The following is a 21770-nucleotide window of genomic DNA, read 5'->3' as shown; positions in this document are numbered from 1 at the left end:
AAGAGAACACATGGACACAAGGAAGGGAGTACTACACACTGGGTTCTACTGCGGGAAATAGGGGAGGGACAGTCGTGGGGGGAAGGGGGAGGGATAGCCTGGGGAGAAATGCCAAATGTGGATGAAGGGGAAGACTGCAGCAAAACACACTGCCATGTGTGTACCTATGCAACTGTCTTGCATGATCTGCCCATGTACCCCAAAACCTAAAATGCAATTAAAAAAAAAAAAGGAACCACTGAGGGTGGAAGAAACAATGTTTCCATCTCCTCCTATCTGATTGGTCTGATCTGTACTACATGCCATGCCTAGTTGAAAGAGATTCTGGGAAATGTAGTTCTTTTAAGAGGGCTATAATTCCACTGTCACCACTAGCAACCCACTGCTCCCAAACAACAATAACTGTAGTGTCATTGCCAAGGAAAATAAAGAAATTGGATATAAAGAAGACAACAGTATATTCCATCCCCTCATTTTGGTACTGTCATTTTCTTCCACTACATGTCAGCACTTGACATTTCGTAGTGGTATATTCATTTATTTACTTCTAAGTCTCCTTCTTTATTGTCTCTATATTACTCTTTGTCCCCATAGGTTCTATGTCTGTTTTACTCACCAATGTCTACACATCACCTGGCATACTTCTTAGTGTCTAGAAGAAACCTGACAAATACTGGCTCATTAAAATGAAGTGAATGATATTGCCGAGAAGGAAAAGTAGGTAAGAACAAGGGGAAACAATATTTTTCTTATATTATTTAGGTATACTCTATTCTATTTAGTTAATTTTTTAAAATCAAAATATCTTTAGTGTGTTAATGCCACCTTCCTTAAAACAGAGTTTTTATTGTGTTTACTTTTGATATAAGTTTTGGAATAAATTCTCAAATCTTGAATTACAAGGAAGATCTTGTATATAAATTAGGTAAAGTGTTTTTTACAGAGTTCACATAAAATTGATTACATTAAAAATTTCATAAAATAGCATAAAATTTAATGAAATATTTAAAATGCATACTCTATAGTACCACTGAAGTGAAGTCTACATAAGCCAAAAATATAAATCAGTCATATTGCAACTAATGTTAAATATATTGACTTGCATCACTCTAGAAACTTGTAGATGCTTCATCAGGGTATACAACTTAATTCCACATAAAGCCAAACATCACAAAAATCTTTATACATAGCTCTGCTGTTTAGTCAGGCTGTCTGAAACCTGTTGTGTGGATCACCTCTTTCTGCTCTCTCCTACACGCTCTCAGCATTCCCTCCACTCTAATCTCTCTCTTGACCCTTTTCCAATTGCAGGTCAACAGCGAATGCCTTAAAAGCTGGTAGGGATGTTGCTCATGCATGCTCAACAAAGACATGGGTAAAAAACAGACTTGGGGGTAAATCAGGAAAGGAATTATACTCATGCTTATTGGAAAGATGAGTTTTAGCTTAGTTTGCAGAGAGTATTGAAAAAAATCACTCTACCACATTGTGTATTTTAGCAGCAATTTTACACAGGATTCTTTTCTCTTCCATCAATTATTAAACAAAGAGAGCTTCAGCTGAGACGCAGCCAATGCTTGCTGGCCATCCTGCAAAATCCTCTATTTTCCCTTTTACCCAAATGACCTTGGATAGAGCAAATAGCCTCTCTGAGCACCAGTTGCATTCCTGATACAGTACTAAAGCTTAGAGTTCAGGTTTGTGGTGATGGTTGAATGAGGTAATAGAGGAGATGGACATTGTTTATTGTAAAACAAATACTCTTATGATGGGTCATGCTACTCTCATGTTTAAAACCCTCCAAAGGCTTCCCATTGCTCTTCACATAAAATCCACATTTTTACTGACCCCTCTGCAAATCTGATTCAATCATCTCCTGTTCAACCCAGCACACTTAACTTGTTCTTGTTCCGTCAGCCTCATCTGATCACAGTTCTTCTTTACATAGGTTTTACCCCCAAATTATCCTATCTCCTATGTCATAATTTAAACCTCAATCCTAAGTCTTTTCAGAGAAGAATTCCCTGACCATCTTTACTAACAGATCTTCTTATCCAATTTTCTGCCGAGACCCTCCCTAACCAAACACCTTGGTTAACATTCTTCATAGCACTATATGAAAAACTTTTGTTTGCCAAATGCTTATGGTCTATTTATCTGCCTGACATGAAAGATCCCCAAAGGTAAAGACATTGTCTACCTGGAACAGTGCATTGCAAATAGTAAATATTTAGGATAAAGTACATTAAATGAGTACAATTTGGGCACAATGAACATACAACCAGTCTAGTTTACTACACTCACAATCTCAGTGAGCTAAAGAGTTCTGCCAGAGAACTTTGAATGATGCCTGAATAGTTTTCAAGTAAATACTGCTTACCTATATAAAGCCTGAGATAAATGAAACCTGGATGTCGGCTGTGATTGCATTCATTCATTCATTCATTCATTCATTCATTCATTCATTCATGATTCTTTTGTTTTTGTAAAGTGCCAGTTGCTAGACTGGGCACAGAGACATGATGGTGAGTTCACACTGGCTTGAATATTCCATTCCATGCTTTGTGGACATGTTGAAGACTCAACATTTTGTATACATTCTGCATTGGGTACGGAATGAGACAGAGTAACCCCCTGCTTCTGGAATTCCAATTTCTAGATATGAGTCATTTTTTTTTTTTGCCCACAACCCATGCCCACAGTCAGGATATTCACTTTCTTAATGACCATTCATAAAAACTCCCACAGGTCCAACAGATTCATTAGTAAAATAGATTTTGTGATAGGGTTGGAGTTACTTGATGGGAAGAGAAGAAGTTTCAACAAAGCAAGAAAACTTAAAACTGAATATGCTTATGCTTCAAAAATCCTCATCCACCCCACACTGGCTCCCATTCTGCAGTTTCCCACACCATTGGAAAATCTTTTTTTTTTTTTTAATTTCCCTTCCTTTCTAGACCTTCTGATCTCTCTTTTCTTCAGCTTTGGGGGAAATTCTCCATAATGTCTTGAGCAAAGCATATCTCACCTGTTGCTTGAGAACCACTAGACAGTTTCTCAATATTTCACCAACAAGGTACATGGTTTTAAAAATAACTTTACGAATAAAGTAATATAGGCTGGGTGTGGTGGCTGATGCCTGTAATCTCAGCACTTTGCAAGTACCCACAATGTGGATGGGTCACTTGAGGTCAAGAGTTTGAGGCCTGCCTGGCCAAGGTGGTGAAACCCCATCCCTACTAAATACAAAGATTAGCTGGGTGTGGTGGTGTGCCTGTAGTCCCAGCTACTCTGGAGGCTGAGGCAGGAGAATCCCTTGAACCTGGCAGCAGGAGGTTGCAGTGACCTGAGATCATGCTACTGCCTTTCAGCTTGGGTAACAGAGTGAGACTCTGTTTAAAAAAATAAACAAGTAAACAAAGCAATATTCCCTCTAAGAGGCATTCAGTGCCCTCAGTTACCCTGCTTATAGTGTTTCCTCGTATTATCCTCATGTACACCTTATGAGAGAATGAATGGCCAGGAAAAAAACTAGTAGCAAAGATATCAGGACAGAAGATTACTAATGATACACTTAATGGGAATGTTTTACACTAATAAAAGCAATTAAAACATAACAATGGCAAAGTGAACACTTCCTATGTGCCGGACACTGCTTTAGGCTGGATACATGTATTACGTTATTTGATCCTTGGATTTGCCTCATCTGGTAGGTACTATATTATCCCTGTTTTACGGATGAAAATGAGGCACAGATGGGTTAAATAACTTGCCCAGGATTACAAATCCCTACAGATGTTTTTGTTCGTCACTGCTCTAAGATTATGGTTTTCAAAAGCAGAGGGTCAGAGGAATTATTCTGATTCTCAGTGAACTGAAATTGTTTCTGCAAACACTGGTGTCTTTCCTGAAGAGAAAGGAATAGAAGTCCAGGCACAGAATCTGATGCAGAGTTTCAAGGTCATTTTAACAATTAGAGGCCAGTGTCTACCACTGCTTAGTACACGGTAGACAGTTAGATTATGTCAACCACTTTAAAAGCTTAATCACATTTTAACCCCCAACAGGTTTCTAAGGCCAATGCTATTATACCTTATTTCATAAATGAATCTCTGACAGCTTACAACCCTTAGGTCACAAATCTGGTGAGTGGCAGAACCTGACATCCACTCCAGGTGACAAGAATTTCTAATCACTGTCCTGCATGCTTCCCTCAATGCCTGGCTCTAAGTTTACCTGGGACAGAGTTCAGACATTTGATTCTTTGCTGGTATACCACTCCTTCCTAAGGTTATGTCCACCGAGCATCTCACCCCTTCCTTTGAGTTACTGGCATACATTTCATGTGATTTTATTTCTCTTTTATTAAAAAAGTGAAAGCAATTTAAAAGAAAAGGCAGGTATTGATAAAATCATTCTTATTAAGCAATATGCTTCCCATTTCACTGCATTTCAGAATCACATAATAATAACAAACTCATGCAGGCTAGATGCAATAACTTGTTGAGACTTTAACTCTGACTTCAGATTTAGAACAGTATGGTGTCTTGGCAGATTTGTAACAAATCTTTTCTGTAAAATAATTTTTAGAAATGTCATTTTACTTTAGAAGCTTAATATCAGTTCTATTAGTTCATTTTCATATTGTTATAAAGAAACTGCCTAAGACTGGATACTCTATAAAGGAAAAAGTTGTAATTGACTCACAGTTCATCATGGTTGAGGAGGCCTCAGGAAACGCAGTATCATGGAGGAAGGCAAAGGGGAAGCTAGATACCCTTTTCACAGGGTGGCAGGAAGGCTATGTGTTGAGTGAAGGGGGAAGAGCCCATTATAAAATCATCAGATCTCGTGAGAACTCACTCACTATTACGAGAAGGGCATAGGAGAGACCACCCCCATGATTCAATTATCTCCACCTGGTCTCTCCCTTGAGGTGTGGGAATTATGAGGATCATGGGGATTAAATTCAAGATGAGATTTGGGTGAGGATACAAAGCCAGTGATAGTCTGTTAAATCTAAATTAATGCAAAGTATCAATATTTGGTGATGATAATAATGAGGGGCTTTCCATTTACTTGGGTTCAGGTGTGCTGGTTTTATATGCTTTTCTCTTCTGAGTGTCCTGATATATTCCAACCAGCCATACATCAGATATATTTGAGCACAGGCAGTGGGTAGTCTTATAAAAGAGGATATAATCTTCAAAAAGAAGACATAAATTTTACTACCGGTGGCTCTTTTGAACAATTTCACAATGGTTACTTGAAAAATGCTTTCTTGCTGTGGGTGATTGCACTAAGGCTTCAAGTTACAGGTGCTGGACCACGTCTTACAAATTAAGAGGCACACGGCAAATGTTTCCTTTTTGGAGTTGTTTGCACATGAATTGTTCTTAGAAAATTGACTTTGGAGCCACAACATTTAGTGTTCTGAATACCTACTGCCACATAATAAACCATCTTGAATCTCAGTGCTTTATAACAACCATTTATTATTAATCTTCATAATTCTCTAGATGGACTGGGCTCAGCTGGGGCGTTTCCACCCAGATTCTCCCATGCAGTTGCCATTAGATGGTGACCAGAACAGGAGTCATCTCTAAGATTCACCACTTAATTGGGATGGAGGTACCCAATGACTCACAAATGTGTCCAGAGCTGCAGCTATGGGGAGCTCAAATGAGGCTGTTAACTGAGCACTTACACCTGGTTTCTCTGTGGGTTTGGTGCTTCTTACTGCAAGGAATTTCAATCCCTTGAGAGAATGTGCTTAGACTATATGTTCAAAGGGATTCTAGGAGAAGTTTCAGGGCTTGTTAGGTCTTGTCTTCAAAAGATGCAGATTAACACATCTTCCACATTCTGTTGGTCAATCAATTAAATACGTAAACAAAGAAACAAACAGACAAATAACGTGTGGTCATTTTTCCCCTCTGCACTGAGGTCTGCAACAGCAACATACCATTGCCCTTGTGCTTGAGCCTATGGAAATATGGCATTATTACCCTCGAGATAGAATCTAGCCTCATAATCCTTCCAAGCGAACGGTTTCAGAAATTTTAGATTAGTGAAGGAAAATAAGATGAAGCCTCTTTGGAGTCTCACATTTATAGTTGAGGCAAAAAAGCTTCTGATTCATTTTTTACTTTTAAAATAAACTTTTTGTTATAGATTAGAATTCGATTTATTAAAATTTACAGATCTTACAGGGAGTTCCCAAATGCCTGTAACACCCAGTTCTTACAGTTCATATTGTACAGACGTTTGTCACATTAAATAATTAATATTGATTAGTATTATTAACTAAAACCCATGCCTTATATAGATTTCCTTAGCTTTTACCTAATGTCCCTTTGTTGTTGTTTTTCCAGGATTGCATCCAGGATTCTTCATGTTATTTGGTTATCATGTCTCTTTAGACTCCTCTTGGCTGTGATAGTTTCTCAAACTTTCCTTGCTTTTGAAAACTCTGGCAGTTTTGATGTTTACTGGTCAAATACTTCTTATGAATATCCCCTCAATTGAATTCATGTGATGCTTTACTCATGATTGGATTGGGGTTATAGTTTATTGAAAAGAAGACTCTGGAAGCGAAGCACCCTTCTCATCACATTATGTCAAGGATTTATGTTATATATATATATGTATATATATTTTTTGCCATGAAGTCTTGCTTTGTTGTCCAAGCTGGAGTGTAGTTGTGCGATGATCTTGACTCATTGCAACTTCCACCTCAAAGGTTCAAGTGATTCTCCTCCCTCAGCCTCCTGAGTAGCTGAGATTGCAGGCCAGCACCACCACACCCAGCTAATTTTTGTATTTTTAGTAGAGATGGGGTTTCACCATGTTGGCCAGGGTGGTCTCAAACTCTTGACTTCAGGTGATCTGCCCACCTCATCCTCCCAAAGTGCTGGGATTAGCAGGCGTGAGTCACCATGCCCAGGCAAGGATTCGTACTATCAGCATGACTTATTACTGCTGTTAATTTTGATTGCCAGGCTGAGGCAGTGTTTGTCAGATTTCTTCACTGTGAAGTCTTTCTTTGTTTCCTCCTTTCCATAGTGAACTCTTGGGAAGGAAGTCACTATGTCCAGCTCACACTTAAAGCATGGGGAGTTAAATTTTTACCTTCTAATTATTTAGAATTCTGCTGCATAGAAGATTTTCCTATTCTCCCTTATTTTTTTGATCATTTATTTGTATCAGCATATATCATGCATATTGACTTTATACTTTAGATTGTGATCCAGTACGACTTTGTTTTGATGCTTGTTTTTTGGTTTTGGTCATTCAGAGCTCTTTCAGGTGACTGTTATGTCTCCTTGACTTATCCCATTAATGTGGGTTTTTTAGTTGTTTGTCTATTTTTCTTTATGGCACCACAAGGCTCTCCGGGATCATTTTGTGTATTCTCTGTTCTAGTCCTAGAATCAACCATTTTTTCCATTAACCCCTGAGTCCTTTTACCAGGGAATGGAATTACAGACCAAATTCTGGGCCCTAGATGTGCTCATTGCTGCAAGGGTTTTGTTGTCTAGGCCCTCTCAGTAGATACAGCAAGGAGATACATGTGTATATACTAATCTGTGCCTATAAATATTTCTACATGTAATCATCTATATCTTTGTTTGGCGAAACATGAGTTCACACTAATGACTCCCACTCTAATCTATTACCACACGGACATTCTAGTCTGTAACTTCCCACTCCAACAATGAGAAGCCCATCTGCCATCCATTTACTTAATCATTCAGCTCCAGACACATAGATAGAGGATCCAGAACTGTTAACTCTTTCCTCTGTGGAAACATCCTTACCAACTAGAGAGCTTATTGGAAGTTCTTTTTGCCTTTAATCTTATAGATTCTACTCATTTCCAGGGTTACTTAGATCAGCACCTTTTTCTCTCACTTCAGGGAATTTGCTTTACATATTTGCCATATAGTTATATTTATTCGTCACAGTCTTATTCCATCCTGAGAGTCCCTGATCTCTTAAATACTTTATTTTCAGTTTGCATAAATTAGTGCTGACTCTTAGTACTATAAAGTTCTATGGATTTTTGGCAAACACATAGTATAATGTATTCAGCATTATAGCATCACACAGAATAGTTTCACCTCCTTATAAAAAGAAAGTCAACTATGCTTCACCAATTTTATCATTTCTCCTTTCAGTCCCAAGAACTTCTGCTGTGTTTATCTTCTACTGATCTGTTTTGCTTTTTGCAGAATATTACATAAATGAAATTATACAGGTTGTGATATTTTCAGACTGATTGCCTTACAAATTTTGAAAGTAAAAATTAAGGAAAAAGTTAACAAAGAGAGTAAATTACCCTTTAAAAATGCATGCAGTAAAAATGATGAATTTTTAGGGAAAAAATACCTTTGATTTTCCAATTAAGTATACTATAAATGCAGACTGTAGTTAAATAACAAGAGTATAGAAAATGATAGTAGAGAAAGGATAAACATATAGATCAATAAAAGAGATTAGAAAATCCAGAAATTGACTCACAAATTATGGTTAATTGACTCTTAAAAGTACAAAGTAAAATAAATCAGACTAGATCATGCACTTGAATATGAAACCTAGAAACACAGCATTCCTAAAAAAAAAAAAAGAAGAAGAAGAAAAGAAAAGAAAATCTCTGTGACCTTGAGGTTTCAGCAAAGATTTATGAGGCATGACACCAAAGACGTGATTCATAGACTAATTTAAAAAAGGGTAAATTAGACTTCACCAAAATTAACTAGATTTTTCTTCAAAAGAAAAGAGAATGAGAAGGTAAGGCATGGATTAGGAGAAAATATTCACAAAACTCATAACTGATGAAGTCTTTTATGCAAAATGTATAAAGAACTTTCAAAACCCAATAATGAGAAAGCAAATAATTTGGTTAGGAAACGGGCAAGATACTTGAACAGAGATTTCACCAAGAAAATATAAGGATGGCAAATAAGCACATGGAAAGCTACTCAGCATCATTAGTGATAAGAAAAATGCAAATTAAGTTCACAATATATAATATATACTTCATACCTAATACAATGGAAGAAAAGAAAAAAAAAAGACCACCTACCTGACACTTCTGAGATGTGAATGACACTCAGCTGTGAAAGAGGTGCAGAGCAATTAGAACACTTACTCTTCACAAGTAGAACTATAAAAGGGTACAGCCACATCCACTCTGAAAAACATTTTGGCTATTGGCTTCAAAAAAAATTTTCTTTATAGTGTTAAATATACACTTGTCTTTTGATCTAGCAATTTCCATCTTAAGTGTTTATCAAAGTGAGATAGAAACCTATGTTCACACAAAAACCTATTCAGAAATGTTTGTTAGTTTTCTTCATAATTTCTAAAATCTGAAAATTATCTCTCAACTGCAGAATGGGTAGAAAATGTGGTACCTCTATGCAACAGAATATTTTCCAGTAATAAAAATAAGCAAATGACTGATATATGCAACAACTTGGATGAATATTAAATGCATTGTGTGCTAGGTGAAAGAAGCTAGACTTAAATGGCTACATATGTATGTTTCTGTTTATACAATATTCTTGTAAAAGATGAACTGAAGGGATGGAAAACAGAATAGGGTTTGCCAAGGGTTGATAGTGGAGTAAAGAACTCACCAAAAAAGAGAAACACAGGGGAATTTTTGAAGTTTGAAATGATGAGAATTTCCTGTATCTTTGCTCTAGTGGTAGATACATGATTCTGTGCATTTGCCAAAACCATAGAACTGTACCCTGCAAAAAATGAATCTTACTTTATATATCTTAAAATAAAAACCACCAACAACAAAAGTGTCACAGAGGCTAAATAACAGATTATTAGAAAGACACACAGCTCCAGTTTTCCATTCCCTCAGTTCCAAGTACTATGTTAAGTAACTTTCAAGGCCGCACCCATTTCGGGCCAGTGATGGGTAAGGTGAGTCTGGGGAAAGAGCTAGTATTTAGGCTGGAGGTCTTAAAAAGATCTTAGGCCAACTTGCTCTGCAAATCAACCTGAATCTACTCAGGCTGTGAACACTGAATTGTTCTTGTTGTTTTCCTAGTTCAGAAATGTTCACTCCACTGCCCTCTATGTTTGTGGCAATCTCCTGTCTTTATCCAAGTCAGGACTTGTCCCTTGAGGCAGTGGTCCCCAACATTTTTGGTACCAAGGACTGGTTTCATGGAGACCAATTTTTCCTTGGACCAAGGGGTTGGGAGGATGGTTTTGGAATGATTCAAATGCACTACCTTTTTTGTGCACTTTATTTCTATTATTATTACATTATAATATATAATGGAATAATTATATAGTTCACCACAAGGTAAAATCAGTGGGAGCTCTAAGCTTGTTTTCCTGCAACTAAATGGTCCCAGCTGGGGGTGATGGGAGACAGTGACAGATCGTTGGGCATTAGACTCTCATAAAGAAAACACAACAGAGATCCCTGGCATGTGTAGTTTGCAACAGGGTTTGTGTTCCTATGAGAATCGAATGCTGAGGCTAAACTGACAGGAGGCAGAGCTCAGGCGGTAATGCGAGTGATAAGGAGTGACTGTCAATACAGATGAAGCTTTGGTTTCTTGCCCACCACTCACCCCCTGCTATGTGGCTTAGTTCCTAATAGGCCACAAACTGGTATCAGTCCATGGCCTGGGGGTTGGGGAACCCTGCCTTGAGCCTCCTGTTTATGGCTGGATACCAAATGGGAGGGCTCAAAGTATTTTAAGAAACACCCCCTTTAGCCCCCCTCCTTTGCCTTGTTGTTGGGATGCTGGTGGAAGTTTGTCAAACAGGGACACAGAAATAACTGAATTTTCTAAGTACATCTGAGATTAAAAACTTATGGGCATATACTTCTGAAAGTAAGTACCTTCCTGTCAGATGCTGCTTAGGCATCATTTGTCAGAAGGATGAATGACCATAATAACAATTAGCATATACTGTAGTCCACACCCTTCTCCCACACTAGGAACTCATAAGCCCCAGAAATTTCATTCCAGAGTTATGGGAAAAGGAGATATTCCTTTCTACCCACAAAAGAGCCATGTGGGAAGGTGTCATGAGATAGGCTTTTCTGGTATCTATGTTCTACTGAGGAAATTCGAATCTGCTATAAAGAGAATTTTAAACATCTCAAGCTTCCTTCCCCTGATTTTCAAGAAACCCTGTAAACAGCTTCTGAAGTTCTTTCATTCCATGTCAGTGCACACCAGCATGGCTTGTTGCCCTACACTTGGAAGAAAAAGTTGCAGGTTTTCATATCTTATGCAAGGTCAGTATGTCACAGACACTGTCCACACATACAAATATGAAATTGTGTACAGTGTTTGCCATGGCTGTGAACTGCAGGGGTAGAGTGAAAGCTGAGATGGAGACAAAGTGAAATTGCTCTTTCAAGAGAGTGCAGAAATGCCCAGGAACACAGAGAGGCACCCAGCATCTCCTAATTGTATCCAGTCTGTACTGGTGATGCCACCTCCCAAGGTTTCCTCCAGCTGAGTCCGTCCCTGAATGAACAATGAGGACGTTTCCTTTATATATTTTTTCTCCTGTCAATGTTGCGGATTCATTTTGACAGAAACATGGCAGGGTGATATTGTCCAAAAGGTGATTTGACAGTGATACACAGACTTTCTCTGTAGCTTGTTATCCACTAAAATGATTTAAGGGAAAAAGGAAAAATACGGTGATTTGTAGTTGAAAGAAACCAAATAGTAAATTAATGTCTCTTCAGAAGGGTGTAGTAGAAAAACTACTAGAAAAAACACAAGAATATGGTCTCTAGTCTTGCCTGTTTTTCTTACTTGCCCCATGAACTTGGATAGTCCGCTTAACCTCAAGGAACCTCCATTTCCATATGCAGTAGATAGTAACAGTGTATTGCCTTATGCAAAAGACGATGCAGAAAGAATCTAAGGGGAAGACAAATAAACATTTATTTTCAGGCAGCGTTGCATCTGTTTCTTTCCCTAATGGCAACCTGGTTTTATTTAAGGGGAAACACGCTACTCCTTTGTTGGAAAGTGGGCTCTTATCTGCAAGTGTTAGGGTAGCCAAAGGGAGTTCTGAAGAGTCCCTGCACCCCATTCTTCCTTTTCTGGTAATATCAAGGTGGGCATGTGACTCAAGCTACAGGGATTAGATGCTCCTCCCTGGAATGCATAATGACCAGAAAATCTGGAAGTGATAGAAGGTCTTCCCAAATGTGGTTGCCAATGCAGTTGACTTTCTGGATGAGAACAGGCCTGTGATTCTGTCATTCTGGTTTTCTACAGACAGCTTCATTCTTTCCGTATAGTCTAAAAAATTCCCTTCAGCTTCACATAGCCAGAGTGAGATTATGTACTTTGTTATGAAACAATTGTTGTTTGTAAAGAGGTTATTCTTCAAACTCTCTTAAAATATAAAAGACCAGATAAAAGTAGCTCTAATATTGTTTTTGAAATGCATGCTTTTCTACATGTTTCTGAATATAATAATTAATATTTTATTAAAACTACTATGTCCTTCTACACTCAAACCATTACATCTACATGAGAAAGAAGTTTAATTACTAGACAAGAATGCACACCAATTATTGTTATACATTTTGTAAGTTTTTCCAAAGAGTGATGGCTAATATTGGAATTAACATTTAAAGTTCTTATTCCACGATAATGATTTGAAACTCAATTCTTCATCATGGTCTTATATAGTCTTCATTCTTTTGTCGATTCTTTTGTTTAAAAGACAGATAACACACTGTCATAATATTAGCAATTTGGATTAAAATAAGTCATCAGTCATTTCAGAATTTTTAAATGATTATGCACTTGGTAGAGAGTTGAAAGTTTGAGTGTAAAAGATCACAAATACTTACCTCTGTAGAGACATAAAGATCATGATCGGAGTTAATAGCTTTCGATTTTGGCTTGCTGTTCATTCTTTCAACCATGTCCACATATTTTCTATGAGATACCAGTACTTTGAGGTTTTGTAAACAATATTATTCATATTTGCTAAATTTTTTAAAACTAAAAGTTTAGAAAAATCTCACTAAAAGCTTATCAGCACTGCATTCTTTGATTTGGGAAATTATTCCTCAAGTTTAGCATAATGAATGCTATTGAGATCTCTACCCTGGCACAAGAAATTCTTTCTAAAAAATATTTTTCCCAGGCCAAGAAGAAGCTGTGATTGCATTCACACAACCTCCTACCCTTCAATAGCTCTTTTTGTTTGTATCTACATGTCTATATGTCTGTATCTATATATCTATATTTGTATCTACATATACTATATCTATGACTATCTGTACTATATACACATAGGTATATCTACATAGATATACATTCATAACTACTCTACAACAGTATATATGTATGTATGTATGTATCTATTACCTATTTACCCATCATGTTTCTGTTTGCACTCAAAAAGTCTGGATAAATTCTCATTAAAGATTAATACCAAAGAATAGGATACGGCATGAGCAAGTCACTGAGTGTAGGTGTGTCGGGCTGGGGATACTATAAAAAGAGAGACAGTTATCTTTTAGAGCAGTTGTAACAGAAGTGCAAGAATTGAAAATCGAGTGACATAGGCCATAGAATTTGATGGTTGCCAATTTCCAACCAAGTTGTCTCCCAAATAAACTGCTATATGCAATATACTTCAAGATTAGTAGAGCAGGGATTTATTTATTTAGTGATGGTTAATGATTTATCTCACCTGGAATGTTGGGGAACCAGGTAATAATTATAATTATCAGTATCTGCCCACATAAGAGTCCAGCACTGTGTTAGATACTTTATATGCATCATTTTATTTAATTATTACAGCAATTTTGTCTTAGTTTCACCTTACGTGGCTGAGAAGATTGAGTCGAAGAAGGGTAAAGAAAGGTATTCAGAGTGATAGAGGTAAGAAGGAAAAAAGCCTAGGTTCAAACATAGATTCTTTGATGCCAAAACTCAGGTTCTTAATCATTTATTGTACTAAGCTGATCCAAATATTAGTATCATTTTGTTATTTTTATTTATTTCATTTTATTTCTATTTTTCCCAGTGATTGCTATTATTTACCATTAGTGTACATGACATTTTTTTTCCAGAATAAATTTGAAGGGTATTTTAAAATCTTTTTATTTCTTCAATTTCTGAAGGAATTATCACATTCTATGTACACAACAGCTTTCATCCCTGGATTATAAAACAATTTACAGATAGGTACCACTAATCCCCAAGATCTCACTGAGGGATGGGTAAAGAGTCTGCTCAATCAGATAATTGATATTTATTGAATGTCTTCTATTTGTCCTTTACACTACACATTATATCATTTCATTTAATTTTCAGCATGAATCTGAATGGTAGACCATATAATCTCTATTTTACAGACCAGAAAGTTGAGATTCAAGGGTTTCAATAATTATTCTACATAATAGGTCAGTTTCTAATGCCACAGTTTGCTTTCCATCTTCTGACACAGAAAATATTATTTTCCAAATCACAGAGTGGTCAATCCATAAGTAACATTAACTTCTTTATTTAAAGTAAATACTGTTCTCATTAGCTTTCGTATGTTATCACTTAGTTTTCATAATAATTAACAGTGTGGCATCCTTGGTTAACTTGCCTTGATTCTGTCTCTTAATCTACCACTCGTTAGCTGTATGACATTAAACTTCTCTTGAGTTTCCTCTTTTAAAAAATGGGATAACAATAACATCTACTTCATGATGTTGTGAGGATGAAATGAGACAGTATATATAAGTTGCTTGTAAGCCTACCTAGTATATATCATATAAATCCTCAGTAAAGATTAGGCAATGATATCATCATAACAATGTCATTTAAAAACTAACATCGAACACGTGAGCATGCATTCACTGACTTCTATATACAACATAAAATCTAGTTTGATTGTTGGCAAAAAGACCCCAAATATGTTACTTGGCTTATTTCCTTTTAAAATGTTAATTATAACTCAGATCCAGGACCTAGACAGGTGTGTATTTAGCTAAACTAAAAACTTGGCCTTTTTTTCTTCATTAAAAGGGAATGCAAATATAGAAATTACAACAAATATTTATAAATTAATCCTCCTTATCTGACAACTACCTTTTGCAATATTATTTGTAAAAGCCAGAAAACAAAATAGAGATAAAAATGGTTATAATACAGAAAAAAGGGTTAAAAAGATGACTATATAGAAAGACATCCTTAGAGGACTTACATCTGTCTGCGTTGTTTTTTCTTTTTTTGCTGTCAAATGCAGAAAAAAATCAGTTGACTTTCTCATGTCATAATTGGGGAAGAACAGCATTGCATTACTGATGAAGTGTAAAGAGCTAGCATCTCAGCAGGTCATGCAAATTTTGAAAGACTGGAGTTTGGAAGTTTAAGAGTTATGGTAGCATCATGAATCAAGAGCTGAGAGGTCATGTGACTCACCTGTTGTCCAGGGGCTGTTCATTACATCGGTCACAAGTTCTCCCTTTATCCTGGCCTATGAAATGCAGTATTACTGGGTCTTGATTGCATTTCTAACCTTATTCTCTATTACTCATCATTCCCTGCTTTAGATAGGATAATTTAGGCTGTTCTACTTTAGAAAATAGCTCCACCATCTCAGCAGCTTAACAGAGAAGTTGGTCTCTTGTTCATATAGTTTCATTCTTGGATGGGTGACTCTCAGATAGCTGTTTTCCACCTGAGGTATGAATCATCTGAACATCAAACCTATCCCATTCACTCCTACAGGAAAAGAGAGAGCAACTCAAGAACCACAAATAGCTCTTTATTGCTCCATTGAGGAAGAACATATTTTATTGTTATTTGCATGTACAGAAAAGCCATACATCTCTAAATACAAAGAAACACGAGGATGTAATCTCTGAATGTACCCAGAAGAAAAGGAGAAATGGATACTGGTGGGCATCAGGCCTGTTCTTCCTCTGCTTTAGTCACATTGGTCTTTCTACTCTTAGAATTCTCCACGCTTATTTCTATTTTAGAATCTCTATACTAGCTCTTCTATAGTGCAAATAAATCAGAACATTCCGTCAACAGAGAACAACCAGAGAAAGTGCTCCAATCCTGGAAGAATGCTCTGACTTATGTTCTTCACACTGGAATTCCTTATACACTATTTCAGGCAGGGGAACATCTAGATTCTACCTGAATTACTCCTGGGAATTCTCACTTCACATTATGAGCAGCATCACTGCATTTACTGTGAGTGTGAGTATTTATTGAATGTGCACTGGTTTATGACCATTATATTAATATAATCTTAAACCAGTGTACACTCAATAAATACTAGAGTATTCCACTGTAATAGAATTTTACTTTCATAATGCCATTGTGTTATGAATAGTACTGTTATCACTTAGAAAATAAAGAACCAAGAACAGGTGGCTTACGTTTGTAGTCCCAGTTATTCCAGAGGCTGAGGCATGAGTATCACTTGAAAACAGAAGGCAAAAGTTGCAGTGAGCCAAGACCATGCCATTGCACTTCAGCCTGGGTGATAGCATGAGACTCTGTTTCCACAGAAAATAAAGAACCAATGACTCAGATAAATTTAACAATTTTACCCATATCACACAGTTGGTGGTTCACATATCAAAATTAAGTTCTTAGCTAAAATTATCTAATAGTTTTGAGAAAATGACCAATTCAGATTTTGGAAATCTCTAGTTGTTAGAAGGATATTTCTTTTTTTATTAAGTCAAATTTTTCCTCCCTATACCTTTCCATCACCATTTTTTTCTGTTAATCAGAGCCACTCATAATATTTATTTCTCTGAAAGCTGCTACAAAATTTGAACATACTTTCAATAATGTGATATTATTTCTAGACTATTCTCTATTTGTGATGTAGACAGGCTTGTTAACATCCCTTTTAAAATGTGATACAGGGTTGGCAATGGATTTTTGCAATACTTTTACAGGACCGTGTCCAAAGGGTACCTTATTATTACTGACTTATATACCATGTTCCAGTTTTGAAGACTGTTTCCTTTAGCTTAGTTAGTAAATGAGTCTTTCAAATAACTTCTAGTTGAGCTTCATCTAAAATCCTATAGCTTATGAAAAACAATCCGATTCTTGCATAATTTTTTCTTTCTTTGCTGAACAATCCTACACCTTTATCCCTATTGAATCCTAAGAAGGAAAAAACATAGAACATAATTTTATCTATCTACCTTTACTATTAGGAAGGGCCCAACTTCATGCCACAAACACCAACAACTATTTGTCAGAATAAATTACATCATGATCAAATGAAAGAAGCACACAGAATTGGCGTGGCTGTGAAGACCCAGAGGAGAATGTGTTGACAGAACCCCACAATGGCTTCCATAAAGGATAAATCTAGACCTGCACTTCTAAAATCAACACCTAGCCTAAGACAGAAACAGCCTTCACAAGTGAAATGGATCTCATTGAAAATAACATCTTTAAAAAGTTAAATATTATTCTTAGTTACATCCAAGAAGATGCTGTGCTATTACAACAAGGCAGAATGATAAGAAACAAGGAGTGAGAATAGGGTGTTTGGAGAATAAAAAAAAGTTAGTTTTTGAATTAAAATATCAGGAAAGGCAATGAATCATATTCTTGTACAATTTATAATGAAAAGAAAAAATATTATAATAGTTTATTTAATTCTAGCTAGAAATTTTGAGGGGAAAATAAGATATGGTGAGATGAAGGACAGATCCGGAGACCCAACATTTATATAATTTCCAGAGGGTGGAAGTAACTCTAAAGATCAGCAAGCATTTTTTATAAAAATCCTGATGGTAAATACTTAGGGCTCCTCTAAGTAAAACATTTTAGGATGCCCAGTTCACTACAGGGCAGGCTTGTTCAAACCTGCAACTTGTCAGCAAAAACCTCCCAGTCAACCCAGTTAAATAAAAACCCAACTCCCCATACCTTATTCCTGGCCCCTGCTCATTACAACTGTGATTACAAATACTTGAGTAATTCTTCCTTCCTTGTCTCTTCTCTAGAATGCAAGCTCCTTGATAGTATTAATTTTGGTGTTTTATTTTTCTACTGCTAAATCTTTGATACTTGCATCAATCAATTTTCATTCTGCTATAAAGAACTACCCAAGACTGGGTAATGTATAAAAGAAAGAAGTTTAATTGACTTACAGTTCTGCAGGGATAGGGAGGCCTCAGGAAACTTACAGTCATGGCTGAAGAGAAACCAAACACATCCATATTCACATGACGGCAGGAAGGAGAAATGCTGAGCAAATTTGGTATAAAACCATCAGATCTCATGAGAATTCACTCATTATCACAAGAATAGCATGAGAGTAACTGTCCCCATGACTTAATCACCTCCCACCGGGTTTCTGCCAGGAAAAGTGAGTATTATGGGATCTACAATTCAAGATGAGATGTGGGTGGGGATACAGCCAAACCATATCAATACTTAAAACTATGCTTTGCACTTAGTAAGTGTTCAAGAAAGACTTATTGAATAAATGAACAAAAGAATAAGGAACTAAAACCCAAGTAGTATTTTTGCTTTAGAATCCCTGTGAAGGATTATAAAAATTCAATTACCTGAACTCTATCACCAACTGCAAAATTAAAATCTAAGAGTGGAACCCAGGAATATTCATGTTTTAAACCTCTCCTGCCTCTTGAGTAGAATACACTGTGTGAACCACTGCAGAAAGGGAGAAAGGATTGTAGTCTTTACAGAGAGACTCCAAAAAGATGGAAGTTTTTAAAATGTTCTGTGATATTGTCTTTGTCCTCAGCAGAGAAAAAAGATTGACAATTTGCTCCTCAGGGTTCGGATCTTGTGAAAATCAGTCTTTTATTTGTTTTGTTGAAAATCCATCCCTGTTATATTGCAGGGGTCAGGAAGAGCAATACTGGTTGAGATGGTGAAGGATGGGAAAATTAAATCAGTTTACGGAAATTCAAAGAAGTTTGTAGTGACTCATGAGTGTTACTTATTTAAATCAAAGCATTTACCATGACAGTGGAAGATTAAATGGAACGATAACTAAGAAATTTTTAAATTATCTTGCTCGTTGAGGGTATCAACAGCAAATGGGTTTTTAGCCCTGACAAGATCAATTGTATTCCCAACAAAGCTGAGTAGTCGATTACTTAAGGGGATCTATTTGTTACAGCTTTTCGTTTGCAATCTTAAAGTATTCCTGAACAGTGTTTGTTTTGTAATTTTCCCCATCCTTTTTTTGTGTGAAATTACGTCTTGTGAGAAATAAATTGTTTCAATAATCAAGATAACTTAAGAGATGGGTAACTGAGCCTAACTAAAAGACTCTTGGTCACATTTCCTTAGCTCACAGGTATTGAATTTATTTTAATAGAGAACTTCAGAGTCAAATGTTTAATAGAGGAAGATTCTGGAGATTTTTCCATAAGCCCCACTTCTAGCCTAGTATACAGGGATAAAATAACTTTAAGAGAATGTGGAAAATAACGTGCATCACTGGTTTTCCAAAATGTGGTGTGTGTGTGTGTTTATGTTCTTAGTATAGATATATTACACAGGTACACATATACATATTTATGACAATGCATTTCATCTATATGTGCTTAGCAGCTAATTTAAAAATAATAATTAAATTGAGTTAAAGGGCTAATTGAAATCTTTCTGGCCCTTTTGTTGCTTGCTGCCTTGAAATGAGCAGAAAGGAGATGTGAATCCTTTTTCTACTCTGGACTCAATCTTGGATTCTTGTCATGGTATTCATCTGATGTTTCTAATGTTCTAATATTTAAAGATACATTGATTCTAATGTTTAAAGATAAGTTGTTTACTTGTTTGCTTTGGTTCAGAAACACAAGTCTTCTAACGTTCAGTGAAAGAAATAGAAATTGTTTCAAAACTGGAGGAAAAACTCAATGTGCTGGATATTCCATGATAAATTTCCAAAGGTAATTTTGATTATGGAAGAAATTCATCTTATCTACTGACTAGAACTTAACCTTTCCTCTACACACACACACACACACACACACATGCGCACACACACACGGGAATCAAAATCAGCTGTGCCTTTCAGTTCCGGTTCATTCTTTCCAACAATATTCACAGGGAATATTCTTTATTTGTAAGCATATCTGGGAATTCTGCAGGGCTAAAGCTCAATCTTCCAATTTCATGAATATTTAGAAAAAAGTTGATATTTAGGAGGAAAGATAAAGAAAATCATAATAAAGAGGTATTGGTTTATTTTCATTATGATTTTCCCTATGCTCGGATCTAACCATTTATCAAGTTTCAGAATACGAATGTGCCAACAAAAGCTAGTTTTACTTCCAAGATTGGAAGCGTGTTGGAGCATGGGGACCATATAGAAACACTTTTCTAGAGACTAGGAGGCCAATGAATCCCCAGTTGCTGAGAGAGATTTCTTTGAAGAGTCCTGTCAAATGGATCATTAAAAAGCAGCCAGAAAATGTTCTGACCTCTTGGTGATTATTATTCAGAGGAAGAATCTTGTTTAGCTTCAGAGCAGAAACACTCACTTTTTCATTGTAACTATTTAAAAAATATATTTTTCTAAACATGTTGACCTTCCTTTCAAAGTAAAGGTACTTCTGGTGGCTTTCGAGGACATGGGACTCTGATACATATTTTACATCATGGCTATATATGGAATTGAGCTTAATTTGATACAAGAAAATCAGAGACTCACCCGAAACTATTTTAGGTTCTTCCCATTTGCTTTTTGAATGTCCTCGTAAATGGAGATACAATTCTGCTGAAAGGTCACTGATGTTTAAATCCACTGCAAGTCCATCCTGCCTCCCAGCTGTTCCCAACACACTGGAGCTCTAATGTGATGTGGAAGTGGCCCACATTCTTCTGCTGTCAGGCAGTGCCAGCATCACAGCTGGAGCCCTTATACAGCCCAAATCAACCTTGAAACCCTGCTTCTGATGGTTCAGGAAGTTGGTATGCCATCTTTATTGGTTGATTTTCAGAATGATTTCTATTTTCTTTTCAATAATTACTGAGACGTTTCTAACAATTTTCTTGCTTCCAACAGTAAGCATTCTCATAAATTGGCTTTTCAAATAGGGTCTTAAATATTACATTTGGCCTGGAATTGGTGTCTGGTTCCCATGCTCAAGCTTAGGGTCTTTTGCCAAGCTCAACACTGTCACATTACAAGAGTGATCAGTCAGAAATAGAGCTTCAAGTCAGCAATGTATGTAAACCAAAGGAAGCAGATACTTTATTCTACTGTAAAGTGTCCTTTAGGTTTATTCTAACTTATTTTGTTAAGAATGACCTTTGCAAGAAAAAAAAGAGAATTTTAAAATAAAAGAAAACAAAAGTTTTTGGTCTAAAATGTTTGGTACTATTATGAAATGAGTAAAGCAAGTGCACTGATGAAAGAAATGTGGATTTCCAAAACAAGCAGAGGTCTTAGTTCTTAAGGTACGAAAACTGGCTCTAACTTACCCTTTTAGAAAGAATGTAGGAAAGATCACATATTCTAAATGAAGTCTCCAAAAGCTGAATCATGGCCAAGCCAGGTGATCAGTGACTCCTCTCCCCAAAGTGCAACTACAGAGATGAATAAACAAACACAATCAACCATTAATGTGCTATAAGAATTACAAACACCATACAATTTGAGAAGTGTTCATTTGTGAAAATCTGCTGAACTCAATAAGAAGAGAGGGAATAGGTGGCATGCTAGGTTGGCCTTGCTCGCACCTGACTCCAGCTTGGTAGAAATGAAGGGTTTGTTGTGGT

At 36.5% G+C, this 21770-nt stretch overlaps 1 long non-coding RNA gene across 1 annotated transcript in view; it reads left to right on the top strand.

Annotated features, from left to right (window-relative positions):
• Positions 1–493: 493 nt before the first annotated feature.
• Positions 494–21770, top strand: part of LOC118154064 (uncharacterized) — a 48207-nt gene continuing 26930 nt past the window's right edge. Inside the window, exon 1 of the long non-coding RNA XR_013536277.1 lies at positions 494–721. This is a non-coding gene — a long non-coding RNA (uncharacterized LOC118154064). The remainder of the gene's footprint in view (positions 722–21770) is intronic.

Source organism: Callithrix jacchus, chromosome 5, assembly GCF_049354715.1.
Source record: "Callithrix jacchus isolate 240 chromosome 5, calJac240_pri, whole genome shotgun sequence".
NCBI classification, from domain to species: Eukaryota; Metazoa; Chordata; class Mammalia; order Primates; family Cebidae; genus Callithrix; species Callithrix jacchus.
Note: the sequence above shows the minus strand (reverse complement) of the source record. Positions and strands in the feature narration are given on the sequence as shown.